The sequence below is a fragment of the Cryptomeria japonica genome, chromosome 7, assembly GCF_030272615.1.
Source record: "Cryptomeria japonica chromosome 7, Sugi_1.0, whole genome shotgun sequence".
Lineage (NCBI taxonomy): Eukaryota > Viridiplantae > Streptophyta > Pinopsida > Cupressales > Cupressaceae > Cryptomeria > Cryptomeria japonica.
In genome coordinates, this window is record NC_081411.1 from 280709178 (window position 1) to 280729309 (window position 20132).

At 38.7% G+C, this 20132-nt stretch overlaps 1 protein-coding gene across 2 annotated transcripts in view; it reads left to right on the plus strand.

The window, feature by feature from the left end:
* The window catches only part of LOC131064377 (importin subunit alpha-9), a 198909-nt gene that overhangs the window by 597 nt on the left and 178180 nt on the right, over positions 1–20132 (plus strand). The gene's annotated exons all lie outside the window — the stretch shown is intronic.

The window sequence follows — 20132 nt, forward strand, 5'->3', positions numbered from 1 at the left end:
TCATGCATAATAAAGTAAACCAAACAAAATAAACACACATACGCAAATATCTCTAGATGCAATATTGATGTGACACCCCAACTTCTATCCATACTTTGAATTACAATCTCAATCTCTTTCTTATATGGCAGAACTTATTAGTTACTCTCAATACATTCACCATAGAAACATTATCTTTTTGTGGTCTGCTCTGCAGTTTCATCATTATCCTCTTTCTTCAACAAAGCTGCTTTCCTTGATTAAAGCGGGTTTTCTTGTTTTTAAGGAAATATCTATTGTAACAAAAAATTTCCTTCTAGAACTAGTATACTAATTTTAGTATACACTTATATCAATTTTTTTCACATAAGTTGAGAAGCCTGCCAACTCATCATACTGCCACCCAATCAAGGATTCATTAAAAGCCAACTCTTCTTTTACGCCCACCTAGCTACATCAACGTGGAGATCACATAATATAAGGACATGCCTGCTAGATTTTGAACCTAGCCCATCTTTGCAATAAGTGCTTCATATAAGGGTTAGACAATTGCACACATTCGTGTCAAAATAGAGAAAACAGTGTTGTCAGTGTCTCTGAGTTGACTTATGACTTTCATTTACTTCTATCATTAACTTTGTTTGCAGTTCAAAGTTCAACATTTTAAAGCTATAGCAGCTCAGAACTCTTTAGTTGGTTTCGATTTCTTGTTTCTAGACACTCTTTCCTATATTAGTTCCTTAATTGATGGTTTCAGATGTTTTGAGAGGCAGTCTTTGAGTTTTAATGGACAAAGGTGACGGCCATATTGCAACATACTTTTAAAATGTCTCTCCTAATGTTAGATATGCAATAAGGTGGAATGATTTTCATTCTTATACACAACAGCTAGGAAAAACAAACTTGCCAGGGACACAAGAATGAGATTATTTAGTTTAACTATTTTCAGGGCTGAGGTGATTCTTCCTGTAACTGGGTGAAATTTGAATTCAGGTGTCATAATAAGCTTGGATCAGCATTTAAGCCCCAAACCTTACAAGCATAAATAAAAAGAAATTGTTGTATTAGAATTACCAGTTACTTTGTAGCTTGATTACATCGACAACTGTTTGAATGTGTAAGTTATATTTTCACAAATGGGTTGTTTGATGTAGAATTAGCGTACTTTGGTGCCCCATCTTAAGAATGTCCATGATGTAGTGATTCCTTTGATGGCAATACTAATAGTGTATGCAAATTCTTTATCCATTTATCATTGTGTTATGTGTATCTATTTAGAACCACGTGTGTTTTTTTTATTATTGATAAATCTATAAACTCTGCAATGTTTAATGTCTAACACAAGATTAGCCCACATAGTGCATGGTAAACTACAACAGCTTGAAATTTTAGAGTTTATCTCAAAAACCTGTTTCTAGACACCATTACCTGTTGTTGAAGATAAACATTGGGGCATAAACAACTGCATTCCATCTTGAAATCCTAAAGTATAACTCCAGAGTCTATTATGAAAAGCTTTCTTTTAATACCAGCTTGGTAAAATATCCCTTGCCCATCTTACCAACAAAGGATGCAGGGTTTAACATGTTACTTGTTCTTTGAATATCGAGTTAAACATTCACTCATTTGTTAAAATAAGAACATCGATGATTGTTGGACAAAGAAGGGCTATTATAAGGGACTGTGAAAGGAGAAGGTTTGCAAATCACAACTTCCACAAATTGCAAATCTACTCATAGGGTGAGGATTACCCTGGTTTGTTTATTTTATAAAACCAAACATGTTAGAATAATAATTTCTTATATTGTTAATGGTCAACTTTGATTGTTATATTTCATTAATGTATCTACAGTATTAGGGAGATAGAGGTAGGTAATATCATTAATTTCTACAGTGTTTTGTATTTCTATAAATTGTAATCTTTACCAGTTAATATGAACTAAGATATTCTTACCAGTGAATCTGTTATTCACATGGTATTAGAGCCGTCTAGGGTTTCTAGGCTTTGTTTGTCTTTTCGTGTGTCTGTTTTGGATTTTTTCCCTACCTGCGTTTGTTTTCTGTGTCTGCAAAATTCGTGGCCTAGGGTTTTTGCGTCTGTCTAACCCTAAAAATCGCGGACTTGTTTTTAAAAAAAAAACGAGGGTTTTTTGTTCAAGAAAAATCGCGGGCCTGTGAAAGGGGTTTCTTTGCTTGCGTTTTCTGTGATTTTTTAGTGCGTGACTTCTGGTATTTTTCCTGTGGCGACACATTTTTACGACGCGATTTTAATTGTAAAATCGTGCGGTAGAATATTTCTATGTTTTGGGTGTCTGTAGACAGCGAACTTTTTATTTCATGTTTTTTGTCCTCTATGACGACCTGCAAATATTGCGCGATATTTTTTTGCGTGACCTATGTTTTTTTCCTTGGCCCACGAATTTTTGGCTTTGTCTTCTGCAATAATCGTGTGATTTTTCCCACGCGATTCCGTTTTTTATGGCGACGTTTTTTGGTGCGTTTTTTTTTTATTGCATCAAACCCGCGATTTGGACAACCGACTAAGTTTTTTTTCAAAATCTGTTGTTTTTTGGGTTGGTTCCAAATTCAAACCACAAATTCTTGGTGGGTTTTTTGCGATCTCTTCTGGGTTGTCAGAATTTTCTGGGTCTGCAGACTTTTTTAGGGTTTCTGCACATTCGCCTAAGGTTTTGACCCTCTGTTTCAAGGCGAAATTTTATTCTGATTGCAGATTCTTGGTGGGTTTTTTGAAATCTCAATTGGGTTGCTTTCAAATTTTTTTGGGTCTTTCAGAAATTTTTGCCTCGAAAACCATGCTAGGGTTTCAGTTCTTGTCTAAAAATTCGACTTGTAGAATTTCTAAAAACCTTTTGTTTCCATCTTTTGGTTTTCGTGCATTCGTGCCTTCACCAGTTCGACCTTAGGGTATGTGATGGTAATCTTTGACGAATATAATCCTCGAAAGCAGCTAGAATTTCAACGACCACAACTACAACACTTGGAAGCAACGCATGCTGACAAGTTTTGAGTACCTATGTCTTGATGCCGTTGTTCTAGGCATGTCTCAACGTCCAGACACTATCGGAAAAGATCAGGACAAATGGAATGAGCGCAACCGCGAAGCTGTCATGCTCATTAAACTCTCTGTCACCGATGAGCAGTTACCTCAAGTACTGTCCGACAAAACAACTAAGGAGATATGGGATCATTTGAAGAGTCTTCATGAAACCTCTGACAAGAGCAGAGTGTTCTTTCTTAAGAATATGCTCTTCACGATCATGATGGATGAGAAAACATCTCTTCCGGAGCATCTGACAAAGATCAAGGATATTCGCGACTAGCTGGAAGCTATTGGTCGAAAAATGGAGGAAGAAGATATGGTGGTCATTACTCTGAAGAGTCTCCCATGTTCATATGAGCATTTCATCGAAACACTCAATATCACTTCCACTGATGTTGATTTGAAGTTTTTCGATCTTTGTAACAAGCTTTTACAACAAGATTGATGGTGCCAGCAGTACCAGTTCTCCCTCCACCGAGCAAGCGTTCTCTGCCAAATCTTCTGCTAAGAACAAAGGGAAGGCTCAATCTTCTCAGCCGAAAGGCTCTGGTTCTTCTCAAGACAGCAAGAAGAAGAAGAACGTTCAGTACAATATAAGTTTGGTCACATGAAGGCCGAGTGTCGAATTCGTTTGGCTTCTGAACAAAAGTAGGGAGGGTCTCAACAGAAGGCAAATGTTGCAAAGCACTCCGAGTAGAAAGAATCTACATTTTATGCTTTTATGGCCAAGAGTACAGCAGATCCAGTCCACTCTTCTGCTTGGTATATTGATTCAGGGGCTTCGCGGCATTTTACTCATCGTCGGGATTGGTTCCCGAAATTTGAACCATTCTTAGATTTAATAATCTTTGGAGGAGGAGAAGAGTACACAGTTGCTGGTAAGGGCATTGTCCAGATTCACTTAGTAGGTAGAATTTTAATTTTCCTTGATGTCTACTATGTTCCAGGCATGGAACATAATCTCCTCTCTGTCAGGCAGATAATGAGGCATTCTCCTCAATTAGATGTTGTCTTCAGTTCTTCCATTTGCAACATTGTTGATAGGGAGGCCCGTACTACCATCGCTATGGGACTTGAAGATCATGGTTTGTATAGACTTGCTGATTCCGGTGATTCTCAAGAGCATGCTCTGTTTGCTAGGAGTACATCCATCAAAACACTTTGGCATCAACGTTAGTGCACTTAAACGTGCACTATCTCTCTCAGTTATATTGGGAGGGTTTGGTTGCTGGTCTACTTGAGATCCAACCTCAAAATCATGGAGTTTGTGCAGCCTGTCAGGTTGGGAAGTAGCATCGGACACCATTCTTGGATGGTGATTCTTGGTGAGCCTCCAAGGTCCTTCAATTGGTTCACGCTGATGTATGTGGGCCAATGAACACTCCACCTGTTACTGGTTGTAGGTACTTCTTGTTATTTGTTGACAATTTCAGTCGTAAAATGTGGGTGTATTTTTTGAAAAATAAATCAGATGTGTTCAGTACATTTCAGCAGTTTAAGGCCTTAGTTGAGAAAGAATCCAGTTCTCAGATTGTCACCCTAAGGTCAGATAATGGGGGGGAGTTTTGTTCCAATGACTTCTCTACATTTTGTGCTACACATGGCATTAAACGCCAACTCACCACACCTTACACCCCTTAGCAGAATAGTGTCGTTGAATGTAGGAATTGCACCATCACTGAAATGACTCGTTCTATGATAGAGCATCGCAATGTTCCTAAAAAATACTGGGCTGAAGCAGTTTACACTGCAGTCTACCTTCTGAATCGGTCACCTACACATGCCGTCAAGAAGATGACTCTTGAAGAAGCCTGTTCAGGACGCAAGCCTAAAGTGGGCCATTTGAAAGTCTTCGGTTCTACCGCTCATGTATGGATTCCAGATGCCAAACGTGCTAAACTGGATTCAAAGAGCCAAACACTTATGTTTATTGGTTACAACGACAACCACAAGGCCTACATGTTGATTGATGTGGAGACAGAACATCTCATTTTCAGTCGTGATGTTGTTGTTGATGAGACTAACGGTCCATTCGTGCCTCCTTCTATTCCTAGTCCTGCGACTCTGTCTATGTAGACTCCTGATGTTGGTGTTTGTCTTCCGCTTGGTTCCCATGATGGGAGGGCTTGAGAGCATTCTGAGTCTGAAGATGAGGAATCTACCGATCTAGCACCACCTAATTTTTCACAGGATTTGCATCCAGATGACTTTGTTCCGGAAACTCCAGGGGATGTTATTCCTCCAATGCCATATGTTGGTACTTCTACTCTCCGACCTAAATGGTGGGCCAAGACTATCAAAGATGTTCATGATGATAAGCTTATTGAGGGCAGATCCGCTCGCAGAAAGAGAAAGCAACAAAATACAGTCAACTTTGCACTTATGGCCAACATTCACAACATCCATGAGCCCCAAATGTATTCCGAGGCTAAAGGCATTCCTAGGTGGGAAAAGGCTATGGAGACAGAATACCATAGTCTTTTGAAGAATAACACTTGGGTTCTTTCTGATTTGCCTCCTGGGAAGAAACCTATCAGTTGTAAATGGGTTTACAAAGTCAAGTATCATGCAAATGGTACTTTAGATAAGTACAAGGTCAGATCGGTTGCTCGGGGCTTTACATAGCGGGAGGGCATTGACTACGAGGAGACTTTGCTCCTACTGCCAAGATGAGTACCATTCGTCTTCTTCTTGCCATTGCAGCTTAGTTTGGATGGAAACTTCACCAGATGGACGTTAAGAGTGCATTCCTCAATGGTGAGTTGCATGAAGAAGTTTATATGACTCAACCTCCTAGCTTCAAGGTTCGTGGTAAGGAACATCAGGTTTGCAGATTGGTAAAAGCCCTCTATGGCTTGAAGCAAGCTCCTCGGGCTTGGTACTTCAAGATTGATCAGTATTTGGTTGAACATGGTTTTCAGCGCAGTCCCTCTGACACTAATCTGTATGTCAAACTTTCCGGTGATGAGATCCTTTTTCTTGTTGTCTACGTGGATGACTTGATCATTACTGGAAATTCAGCACATTTGATTGCTGCAATCAAACAGGACTTGTTCCAAGCTTTTGACATGATAGATTTGGGGCTCCTCCATTATTGCTTAGGTGTTGAAGTGTGGCAGACTGATGACAGTATCTTTATTTCATAGTCCAAGTATGCTCGCAGTTTGCTGGATAAGTTTCGAATGCAGGATTGTAAACCTGCTTCCACACCTATGGAGAAAGGGCTGAAGTTATCAGCCATGTCTGATTCACTTGTAGTAGATGAAGCAAAATTCAGATAGCTAGTATGCAACCTCATCTATCTCACTGCCACTAGACTTGACATCAGTTTCGCGGTCAGCTACATCTCTTGCTTCATGACAACTCCAAAAGCTGATCATTGGATTGCAGCGAAGCGAGTGTTATGATATGTGAAAGGCACTTCAGACTATGGCATTCTGTATACCAGGTGCAACGATCCAAAGCTGATTGGTTATACTGATTCAGATTGGGTAGGATTGGTGGATGACAGAAAATTCACTTCTGGGTACGTATTCAGTTTGGGTACTGGTGCTGTCACTTGGAGCAGCAAGAAGCAATAGGCCGTGGCTCTTTCCTCGACCGAAGCCGAATACCGGGGAATAGTCAAGGCCGCATGTGAGGCAGTTTGGCTCCGAAGGATGCTCTCTGACATGCAGATGCCACAGACAGGTCCTTCTCCCTTGTATACCGATAATCAAGGGGTGCTCAAACTGGCCAAAAATCCAGTCTTCCATGAACGTACCAAGCATGTCGAACTTCATTGTCACTACATCCGCAAGCTGGTAGAAGACGGATCAGTTTAGTTGCAGTATGTTCCGACAACAGATCAAACTGCGGATATTCTCACCAAGTCTCTGAGTTCGGATAAATTTGTAAAATTCAGGGGGCAACTTGGTGTTTTTGATAGATTGACCATTAAAGGAGGGTGTTAGAATAATAATTTCTTATATTGTTAATGGTCAACTTAGGTTGTTAGATTTCATTAATGCATCTACAGTATTAGGTAGATAAAGGTAGGTAATATCATTAATTTCTATAGTGTTTTGTATTTCTATAAATTGTAATTTTTACCAGTTAATATGAACTAAGATATTTTTACCAGTGAATCTGTTATTCACAAAACATGCTTTTCCTATTTGGCAAGGTCTGTTGTGCACCTTACAAATCCATGTATAATGTTTGAACATTATTGTAACACTGGAAAATTAGCTAGGAATAATAATATTTTAATATTATCGTATATATTGGACCCTCTTGAATAGGATGCTACCTATGAGGAATATATGAGATTCTCTTATGCCACTTGGATTGTATGTTATGATGTGTATAAGAGCATTTTATGAGGCAAGAGTTCATTGTAAGAGCATTGATAATGTAAGTTACAAATGGACTTGGAAAATGAATCTTTGATAAACAAATAATAGCTAGGTGGAAGAGCATCTTGTAAGTGAAATATATGCTTCAAATTATACAAATTTGGTGGATGCAATCTTTGACTTGGCAGTTGCAAGTCATTCAACGAGGCTGTTGGAGTTGGTGCTCAATTTGGGTCCCTAAACCACTCATGGTCTCTTGTATTGCCATTTCCTATATATTAGATGCTTGGGTTATAGTTGGATGGTTGGGTTAGAGTTCAATATGATTTTGTGACAAGTTTCTAGAGCAAGGTTATGCTGCTAGATTGATCAGAAGTTGAAGAGCAACTCACAGGTGCATTGAAAAGAGGTTCTTTCAAGGTTATGTTGTTGGGTTTATTAGTGGGTGAAGACTCTTGTTTTAACACATCTAAATCTTCTTTTTATACTGTAAGCGTCTTCTTTCTATTGATAATATATCAAAGCGGTGCTATTCTTGCTGGTATTTTTGTTAAAGGGTTTACCAATGTAAATCTAAAGTTTGTAGTGTTAATTGTTGCTTCATTTGTGTTTTTCTTGCATTGTGGATATGTTTCTATTCAATGATGCTCTCCTTGGCAGATTATCAAAAATCTAATATTCCTACATTAGACAATAAAGACAAGCTTGTTTTAGATTTGTCGTGAAGAGGCATCTTGGCCTTTTGAAAATCTTTGTTTGAGGGAGAACTTTGCAGAGGAGAAATGGCAGGCACGTTAATTGGAGATTGAAAAATTCAATGGCCCAACCTTTGATCTTTGCAAGGTCAAGATGGAGTACCTATTGGTGGATAGAGATCTGTGGGATGTGGTTGTATGATAGAAACTCTTTGACATGTTTTTAGATTGTTCAATAATTGATAAGAATACGGGGAAGAGCACTCAATTATACTGTGGGGGGGGGGGGGCTGGGGCGGTGAATCAGTATAACGACCTTTTACTTTTCAAAACTTGATTAGTCACAAATGCAATACTTCAAAACTTAATCATGTACAGAAGTAGCATAAATGCAAGATCACACAGTCAAGAACATAAGAACACACAATTTATGTGGAAACCCATGAGGGAGAAAACCACGACAAAGTATTGCTTATACTAAAAACTTCTTACAATCTTTGTAGGCACCAACCCACAGGAGTGTAATGCCCCCTATTTGTGAATGCCCTAATTTAGCCCTAAATCACAATTGCCAAATGAGCAAGAGCAGGGTTAGAGATATCTTTCACCTGATTGAGACCATGGAAAACAGGTTAGACACCATTTACAACAATAATTCATAAAACAAATCTTCTTAATTAGGCATCATTACAGCATATGGCAGAAATATCAATTTATCTAAATGAGGTGGTGTACCTAGTGAGGTGTCCTATACCCATTCCCCCTTCATCTTGCCATCCATCCCCCACTTCCTATTTTTGGACTTCTTGGTGTATTAATTCACCATGATAGAGGGATGAGGCGTATTCACAATAGGGTGCCCGGGAAGGTCATCTCTTCTAGGCCCAAAGGCAATACCCCTTGTACCCCCTTGGCCTCATGGGACCGTTCGGTCACCACCATGAGGTGGCGTACTTGGAAGAGTACTCCATTGCCGTTCCCCTCCTTGTAATCCCTCATTTCCCCTACCATGGTTGGAAAGCATAATATATATAGAACATCTTATATTTTGTCACGTATTAAACATTCATAAGCAATAGCATATTATTGATCATTGATGAACAGATAATATCCATCATGCTATGTACAAAGAACTCATAAGTTCTGCTATTATCTGTTCTTAAGGTCTACTCTAAATCTGCATGGTATTTATTTTCTTCATTCCTTCCCACTTCCTTGTCTTATCTTCCTTTTATATCTCATTGTACCTCTTCTTGAAGGGAGGCGATCTTTCACAAGAGATCGGCCTTGCTTATTAATAGATTTAATTTAATTTTGTTTTATTTTATTCCTTCCAGGTCGGCCAGCATCAAGGGGTCGGTCCACTTAGAATTAAATGCAAATTCAATTATTTTGAGTCAGCCCTATCACTTTAGACACCCAACATTATTACTTACTAATGCCTAAGTTGGCCCTATCATATTTGTTTTATTGCTTAAATTCTATTTATTAAAGATGCAGTTGGTTTGTCTAAGTCTCTATAGTAGGGGCTTGACAGTCCTCCCTTCCTAAATTTGCTTGTCCTCAAGCAATAACAATTTTAACCAAATCTTTTTAACGCAAGGATCCCTAACTAACCCTTGAAGATATGTAATTTTCAGATCCTTCTTGTGATACAATTAGCTTTGATTAGGTTGTCCCAATGTTTGCATAATATGATAGATATCTTTTATCATTAAAGCAAGAACTTATTTATTAAGATGAGCACATCTATGACCTTAAATGCAATGTTCTTTTTTAAACAAATTCACATCTTTTGGTTCACCCTCATTATTCTCATATTCTAGATCAATCGACAATAGAACACATGCTGGAAACACATCAGGTATGATCCAAACACGAAGCATACACATAAAGACGTGGAGCATACCCATAGATATAAGTAGACACGAAGTATACACGCAAATACACGTATAGGTGGGTGCATTCATTGATTCATCTCTATCCTGCATGCTGGTAGGATCATGATCCAATACCATTTGTAATGTCCCCTATTTGTGAATGCTCTAATTTAGTCCTAAATCACATTTTCCAAATGAGCAAGAGCAAGGTTAGAGATATCTTTCACTTGATCGAGACCCTAGAAAACAGGTTAGACACCATTTACAACAATAATTCATAAAATAGATCTTAATTAGGCATTATTACAACATATACCAGAAATATCAATTTATCATAAGATATCTTAAATATGTTTGAGGAAGCTCAACCATAGGAGAGCTAAGAGAAGGTGACTTAATAGATATCCCAGAGATCCTCTACCCTAGGCCCAAGAGTGGATATACCATTCCTCTTGGCCTCATGTGGCTTGTGCCATCCATATGAGGTGTCCTTTACGAATACCTGTTATCACAAAACCTCACACCCTTGCTGAGCTATCAACTCAACAACCTTGTGAAACATGGAAACAATCCCGAAGTGTGGGACCTTGCGCAAGGGGTTGAATCTCCGGAGAAGGCCGGCTTCCTTCTCAATCCACGTGTAGGTATTGAACCAACTCAACACCTCAACTCTTACTTCTAAACTACCCTAACAACTTACAGAGGAAAAGGGAAGAGAGAAATGCTAAAAATGAAAGGAGGTGATGCACCAAAATAAGAGATTGTTCCTCTCCCCACCCGAAATGGCATGAGGAATCAACTGAAATACCCAAGAGATGCACAAACTTCAGTTGTATGAGTGACCCAAACGCATGTATGGAGGTTAGAATTTGCTAAGAGTCAAGAGGGGAGAAGGATTCCCACAAGTCACACTCAGAAAAAACAAGTTAACACAACATATATGTATAGAAGATCCACAAAACATACACTTATGATGAAGGTAAGGAAACATACACAATATGCATAAGTTGAAGGAAGGCAAGAATGTAATTTCAATTCATTCAAAGGCCAAAGGCCAAACTTACAGTTGCAGAAATGCAAAAATAATTACAAATCTTCAAGAGAAGAGAAAGAGCATAGGAAAGCTCAAGGCAATAGGGAGAGAACCCTTTACAATGAGGCTTAACAACCTTAATATAGAAAAAATGGTTACAAGAGTGATCATGACCCCTGTATGTCAGTCTGGAAGTGCATGCACTTGACTTCTGTACATGCAAGCAACCTAGCCATACCCACAAAAGGCAACCCTGAGAAGGGTGGATTGACTGACCTTACAAAGTCAGAGTATGCAGACATGACATAAGTCACCACAACAAGCATGGCCCCGTACCTTCCTTGATGGAAATCTTGCCAAAAACATTAAATGCACCCCTGTGGCTCCACAAATGAAAGTGCATCAGTCACCAAAACTGTCGGAGCATTTAAAGCCTTGAGTGTTGATCACGCCATCCGGAAGTGTCGCCAGCCAGAAGGAGTTTGGAAGACTTCAGAGACCTGGGTCACCGAAGTTGGGAAGACTTAGGAACTTGGGAACTTGAGGGTTCCAGAGTTTCGAGGGTGAAGACTTAGGAACTTGGGAACCTGGGGTTCTGGAGTTCCGGGGTAGAAGAACTAGGAACTTAGGAACCTGGGGGTTCCGGAGTTCCGGGGTAAAAGAACTTAGGAACTTGGGAACCTAGGGGTTTCGGAGTTCCGGGGTTGGAGAACTAGGAACTTGGGAACCTGGGGGTTCTGGAGCATAGTTGAAAATCTCGGACTCGCCTCGGACTCGGCAAACCAAAAATTTGGACTCGGACTCAGACTCGTGAAAGACTCACGAAAGACTCAGCAAAGATTCGGCAAAAAACAAAACCGTAGTTTTACAAAAAAAACATAAAGAAATTAATGCATTTAGAGAACATAGGTGCCATAATTGAAACATTACACATGTCATATGATCTACAAACACGCAATATTTGAAATTTCATCATTCATGGCCGCATATTCAAGTTTCAACTTTTAACTCTAAAATGTATAATACTATAATGGCAGCATAAGTATATAAATGTTCACAAAATTACATATAATGATATGTCCAAGTCCAACTCCAAATGTGAAAAACAACAATGTGAATGAACAAACCAAAGAGAAGACTACATCTTTCTCTTTGTATTTTTCCTAATATAGCTCAATTTTTCAGGCCTTGAGCTAGAAGTAGTAGCAGTGGGTGTTGTGGTATGTAAATGGTGAGATGATTCTTCTTCAAAGTCAAAGTCCTCATCATCGTCCTCATCTTCGTCCTCATCTTCATCCTCCATTTCATCCAATTTTGCTCCTTCTGCATCTTGTGCTGCTCCTCTCTCTATTTTTGCAATTTCTTCTTTGGTAAGGAGGACATCGTCACCATCATTTTGTTCATTCATGGTCCAATCACCATATGGATCAATTTCATCCAAGTCAATGGCCTCATGTGAAACACCCTCCACTTGTCTAACTCGAAGGCGAAGGTTGTACCGAACAAGTACTAGATCATTGAGCCGCTTTTGTGACAATCTATTTCTCTTCTTTATGTGAATGCTCTCAAATACACTCCAATTTCGTTCACACCCAGAAGCACTGCATGGCTGAGACAAAACACGGATAGCTATCTTTTGAAGATTAGGCGTGCCAACACCATAATTCTCCCACCATAAATCTACAAAAAACATTTAGAAATATTAGAATTGAGAAAAAAATGTAACAATCAAGTTTGTAGGTTTTTTCTTGCACTATTGAACTAAGTTACTAAATTTTTTACCTGGTTGTTGTTTTCCTCTCCTATCAATTGCTAGTTGTGATGAGAAGAGTCTCCCCTCTGCACTTTTGTAGATCTTGAACAATGAACATTTCCAAATTCAGAAATAGATAGTCAAAGTGTCAAACTCAAATTCAATAATGAACATTTCCGAATTCATAAATAAAGATAGAGCAATTGCAAATGTCAAATCTCACCTCCAACTCATCAAGATCCTTGTCTATCAACTCAGGATCAGGTGTCATCTTATCAATGCATGTAATAACACCTGCCATGACCTCCTCATCAGCCCTAAATGAATCAGAGAAGTAGAATTTCGGGTTCAAAAAGTAGGCGAAGGCATGTATCGGTTGGTGGAGTTGGTTTGTCCACCTACGATCAATGATGCGCCAAAGGATTTCACATTTTCTTGTATTTCCACAATAGTAATGTGAAATGGCCTCTTTGGCCCTATCCATGGCCTCATAAATGAAACCCATTGGCATGCCCTCTCCATCCACCATATGAAGAACCCTTACTAAAGGTTTTGTCACCTAAAAAAATGAAAACAAATTTTAAATTAGTACAAAATCAACCCCTAAAAAATAAAATCAGCAAATAGACAAGATTGTATAAACTTTACTTTTGTGTTTGTTACTTACCGCAGTCAACTCCTCTCCACTTTTATTGAACCCTTCATCAAAAACAATGCTCACAATCTTCTCTGCTTCAGGTCTTTTGGAGTATGCAGACCCCAACTAAGCATTTGACACAAACATCTGCTTAAGATGAGGAATGGCACTAAGAATGCTTTGCAAAGTGATGAAGTGGCTAGCAAATCATGTCACTCCAGGTCGCACAAGGTCCTTGCCATTTGTGTGTTTTCTCATCAAAGCAAGCACCCAAGTATGGCTGTAGATGAATTTGGTGACACTTCTTGCATCTTCAACCACCTTCTTCACCCATCCAATCTTCCCAATGTCCTCTAGCACCAAGTCCAAGCAATGTGCAACACAAGGACTCCATGTAATCGAAGGATGCCTCTCCATAAGCATTCTACCTGCAGATAAATATGCAGCTGCGTTGTCCGTGATAATTTGGACAACATTCTCAACTCCAACTTCCTGAACCACACCATCCAACAGATTACACAAAGTCTCTGCATTTTTTATTTCATTTGAGGCATCAACAGACTTTATGAATACCATTGCACCATTTGAAGCCACCAAGAAGTTGAGAAGAGTCCTATTCCGTCCATCTGTCCATCCATCAGATAAAATGCTGCATCCTTTTCTCTTCCAATACCTTTTCTGATCATCAACCACACCTTGTGTATTTTGCACAACTTTCTCTAGCAATGGCCCACTGAAGTCATGACCTGTTGGGGCCTTAAACCCCTTACCCGCAACTGTTACTGCATTAACAAAACCTTCCCAATACACATTGTTTGCTGCATTGAAAGATAGATTATTGTAAAACCAAAAGTTTGAAGTTGCTATCCGTGCTTTTTCATGCTTCTCTTTATTCCATCCTGTACCTTCAAGTGAAGGTTGTGCACCTGGAACATTGCGTGGTACAAAAAAATTAGGGTCTGATCTAACAGGAGTGCCACTAGCCTCACTCTCATTGTCACCAAAAGATGAAAGTGACTGACAACCCCGAGTGTGACTAATGGGACCCGAAGTGGACAATGTGGGATTCATTGCAGCTGCCATGACTTCTCTTGTTTTTTGCCTTTCTTCCTTATGCATATCATTCTCAGCAAGAATAGCCTTCATCTCTCTAATAATTTCAGGAGTTGATTTGGGGCATGCCTCCACACCATATCTAGGTATTTGTGCAAGGTGGTATTTTAATCTATTGATTCCACCAGTCATCCATTTTGTACATTTGGTGCAAGTGACCTCCCCCTTTTTGCTTCCTGCAATCCCATATTTCCATGCTTTATCGCTTTGTCTTCTTGACCTTGGGGTTGCCCTTGGAGTTGAACTTGCCATTGCTGATTTAACATGAAAAAAAAAAATCAGCAGGGTTTTATAGAAAATCAACAAAAAAAATGACAATAAATCATTTGGGAAAAATAGCATTCAAAAACAAGAAAAAAAAAGAGGAAATAACTTAGGAAAGAAAATAGAAAAAATTTGGCAGCATATCCCCTTGTTTTTCAAGATTTTTTTGAGTTTCAAAACATTGAAATGATTCAAATGAAAAAAACGAGAGAGAGAAAATCCTTACCTAGATCTCTCTTGCTGATTTTTTCTTCTTCCCTCTACTCCTCCAAACCCTTCTAACCTGCTATAACCAAAGAAAAACCAAAATGAAGTGAGAAATAAAAAAAAAACTCGGTTTTTACCCTTTACGGGCGTATTTTTTTGGGCCCGCGAGTCCCTGTGAAAGACTCGTGAGTCCAAGCAAAAGACTCGCGAGAGTCTTTCGCAGGGACTCGCCTCGCGAGCCCTGGGCGTGTCGACTCGCGGCTCCCAAGGACTCATGAGTCCGCGAGTTTTAAAACTATGTTTCGGAGTTCTGGGGTTGAAGACTTAGGAACTTGGGAACTTGGGGGTTCCGGAGTTCCGGGTAGAAGAACTAGGAACTTGGAAACCTTGGGGTTCCAGAGTTTTGGGTTTGAGGAATAAGGAACTTGGGAACTTGGGGGTTCCGGAGTTCCGGGGTAGAAGAACTAGGAACTTGGAAACCTGGGGATTCCGGAGTTCCGGGAAAGAGAGAGGAAGAGAAGGCTTGGGAAAGGAACTTCCGACAAGACAACACTTCACACTTTATGATATAGAACATCCTATATTTTGTCACGTATTAAACAGTCATAAGCAACAACATATTATTAATCATTAATGAGCAGATAATGTCCATCATGCTATGTACAAAGAACTCATAAGTTCTGCTATTTTCTGTTCTTAAGGTCTGCTCCTTAAGTCTGCTATAAATCTGTATAATATTTATTTTCTTCATTCCCCCCCACTTCCTTGTCTTATCTTCCTTTTATATCTCATCACACCTCTCCTTGAAGGGAGGCGATCTTTCACAAGAGGTTGGCCTTGCTTATTAATAGATTTAATTTAATTTTGTTTTATTTTATTCCTTCGAGGTCAGCCAACATCAAGGGGTTGGACCACTTAGAATTAAATGCAAATTCATTTATTTTGAGTTGGCCCTATCGCTTTAGATGCCCAGCATTATTACTTACTAATGGCTGAGTCGGCCCTATCATATTTGTTTCGTTGCTTAAATTTTATTTAGTAAGGATGCATTTGGTTTGTCTAAGTCTCCATGGTAGGGGTATGACAAGGAGAAACCAATCCTCTTTAGATGATTTGCAGGCACCAACCCACTCGAGACACCAATCCCCACAACTGAGCACTAACTCAGCAAGAGACACCAATCTCTTTAAATGAGAGGCACCAACCTATAAAGATAAGAATTAGATCTTCATACATCTGCTAAAAATCTGCCTTAACTCTCTCAAAAATCTGCTCAAAATATGTCAACAAATCTGCAATATTTCTGCTCTAGGTCTTGCAATATTTCTTCTTCAAAAATTGCTCTTATGTCTACATTAATTCACCTTCAAAGTCTGCTCATAGGTCTACAATACTTTACCTTTAAAATCTGCTCTTAGGTCTGCAATAATTGCCTTTCAAAGTCTGCTCTTAGTTCTTCTTACATCTGCTACAAATCTATAAATTACCAACCTATAAAGACAAGAATTAGGTCTTCTTACATCTGCTACAAATCTGCCTTAAATGACTGCTTTAAATATCTTCAAGATCTGCCTTAACTCTCTTAAAAATCTGCTCAAGATCTTGCAATATTTCTTCTTCAAAAAGTGCTCCAAAGTCTGTTCATAGGTCTGCTATACTTTACCTTCAAAATCTGGTCTTAGGTGTGCAATAATTGTCTTTCAAAGTCTGCTCTTAGGTCTGAAATAATTCTGCTACAAATCGTCTTTGGATCTGCTATTTTTGCTTCACAAAATCTCCTTAAGCATTGCACTTAAGTCCTCTTCAGGTCTGCTCTTATCTCTGCTTAAGATCTGCTCCCGTGTCTGCTTAAGATCTGCTATGAATGGGAATGATATTCAATGAAAATGCTTAATTGAATGGCCTCAAATGATCTCTTATTTATACCCACAAAAGCACTTCTTCACCAACCCATGCACCTCTTCTTTCTAGGTCGGCTAAGGCAGGAATAAAGCTTTTTTATTTAATTTAAAATTCTTCCCCATAATTGAGCGCCCAAACCAAAGAAGGTCGGACCTCTTGTGAAGCATATTACATTTATTTATTTTGACATTTAAATCTCCAAAACAGGCTGGTCATGATGCTGTGTGTTTATTTCTATCTCCCACAAGACTTTTGCAACTCATAAGGAAACTGGTCAACGTTGGAACTTGTCTTTAAATAACCTTGTAATAATGCAATTATATATAATTAAAATTGCCTCCTTTGTTCAACAATATCTTGATGATAGTGCAGGATCTAACTCTGCCCTTTGACATCAATGACATTAATTTCCATCAAGAAGCCTGGCTTGACTTTGCCCTGCTGATTCATTGCTTCTAAATATGTTAGGGGAAGACATCGTTAAGAAGCTCTAGATGAAGTTGGGAATTTTTAATAGATTCTTTCTTTGGAAGTAATTATATTGGTTGAGAATGGGTGACATTGATTTTGTGACAAAGCATTTGAATGCCTTCAATATTGTCATGAGCTAGTTAGCATCAATTGACATGAAGATGGACAAATAGGACTAGTGCATTACCTTGTTATGTTTGTTGCTAGATTCAAGGGACAATCTTGTGATTGTGGGAAGTAGTATTGTCTCAAAGTTGAAGCTTGAGGAGATGGTTGAAGTTCTATAATGTCCCTTACTAGATTTAGGCCTGTTTTAACCATAATTAATCTATTTCAATATACTCATGACTTAAACTTAATTGATTAGGAGACAAATCTATCTTATCATGAATCAAATCTGTGATATTCCATAGTTCAATTAAAATATCAATTATTAATAAGTAAATTGTTCATCTACCATACTAGATACTTAATTCTATCATACTAGACAATTAATTTTATCATCCATAATTCTTAATGCAAATGTCAACCTTTGTTACTACTTCAATTCTAAGGAAGAAGAGGATGTCTATGTTTCCAAACCGCTTAGAGACCAAAATACAATAGGTTCTTGTTGTCACAAAAGTTTGCACCCTTGTTGAACACTAGTGCTCAACAACCTTGTGAAACATGGAAACAACCTCCAAGTGTGGGACCTTGTGCATGTGAGGTTGAGTCTTCAAAGAAGGCCAATTTCCTTATCAATCAGGGTGCGGTGTTGGACCAACCCAACACTTATAAAACCTATTCTAATGATCCGAGGGGAAAAGGGGAGAAGGAATGCTAAAAGGGAAAAGAGGTGATGCACCTAGAATTGAAAGTTGCCTCCCTGCCCATAATTGCACAAGACATCAATGAAAAGTACCCAAAGATATGCACAATTTCCTATCCTAATCAGCTCCCTAAGAACATGCAAAGGTTAGAATCTTGTAAGATGAAGAGAGGAACTAAAATCAATTCACAGACAACGTCTATAGGGGTGTTAACACAATCACATAAACTAAGAATCATAAAAGAATGCATTCAGATAAAGAGGTAAAATGCATTACACAAAATATTTGAACTAAAAAGAGGCGAGATAGACAATTTTATTGATATAAAGGCAAGACAAAGTTTACAGTTGTAGAAAGTATGAGTTTCTATAAGAGAAATAGGGAGAGGACCTGTATAATATGTTACAAATTTGCCTTTATAGATCAGGCATAACTCAGATAGAACACTGGTTTGGAAACCCTAACCGACTAGGGTTAGGTTACAAAAAAGAAAGGATCAGATTAGATGGATTGATTTGATGGTTGCGTGTTTGAAAAAATCACCTAGAACTGAGAAAGAACAACAATCCTTGAAAAAAGGGAGAATCTCTGCAAGAATAGTGTCGAATTGTCCTCTGCGAGGCCCAAAAAGTCTTCGATCTGTAATAAATGAGCATGGGCGACCTGAGAGAAGCATCTGCAGAGTCATGGTGGAGTAATGGCGATTGTCCCTCGATCCTCTGAAAGTGGTTGAGATAGATTGGATTTGATTTGGTTAGTTGATAGGGTCAGAAACTGATTTTTGACCCATCAAGTCGACAACCACTACGAGGTAGTTGTTTGAATTCCAACGATCATCTCAGGTTTGAAATCGGACCACCCGATCTTCCTCTTTGTGCGCAGGTGGATGATCATGATTGCGCCATAAAAATGAACTGGTCCCACTAGCCAAATAACCCATTGCAGTATCATAGCCAAAGGTGGGACCCAGTTCTTGATCGCTGCGAAATAGCGATAGCACTCTATTTCTTCATATCGCTGGCCACATTGCTCATCGCAGTGCTGCGCGAAAGTAGAATAGTCTCAATAGGGAACAAAAGTGGAAATGTCTCCCTTACCCTATCTTGGGAATCATCATATTGATTGGATTTAGACTGCCCCTCTTTGGAAGCACTCGATCCCATCTTAAATACTGATAATAGTAACAAGAATGATATTGTATATACATAACATTAATAGTATAACAATTATTGCTCAGCATACCGTTGGCAACAAGATACAATTCGCTGACATTCACCGATCTCAGCCTTTCACTTTCTCTTATCTTTCGATGATGATTAAACACTTATATTTGTCTTGACTGGCTTACATCAGATATAATACTTATTCCTATTCCCCCCCTTGATGCAATTGGTGGTCTGCCATATATATACCCTCAAGAAGGGATGGATAGTCATGACCTTTGCTAAGGATACCCCTTCCCAAAAAGAGGCGTCTCGTGTAAATCATTTGTTGCCTTTCCATTAATAAATCTCTATTGCTTATGATTTATTGATTTGTGTTTACGATAATAACCAATACCTTTTGACTTTCTATCATTGCCATTCACTTGATTCTTTTGCAATAATCGGTGATACTCTTGCTATGTGAATCATGAGGGATTAGTGCCTATCTATTGTGGCTTTAGAAATGGTTTTGTTTACTAATTTTGTTAAAACTTAGAGTTTGCCGACCAAGGGAATGAGTTATTAGTCCTTTTGAAGGTTGCCGGTTTGAATGTTAGATTATTATTATGTCTTAAGACAATGTTGTGCATGTACAATCTTATTTTTATTTTTTTCATGGCAGGGGCATTACAATCCACCCTCCCCAAAATTTGCTTGTCCTCAAGCAAACTTAGTGTTCATTGGACCTAAATTAACTCCTTGGTCGTCATAAATTGTCAACTTAACCAAGGTGTTGAAAATTTGTAATGTTTGTAATTTTAAGATAAGTTTTCTCTTACCTTC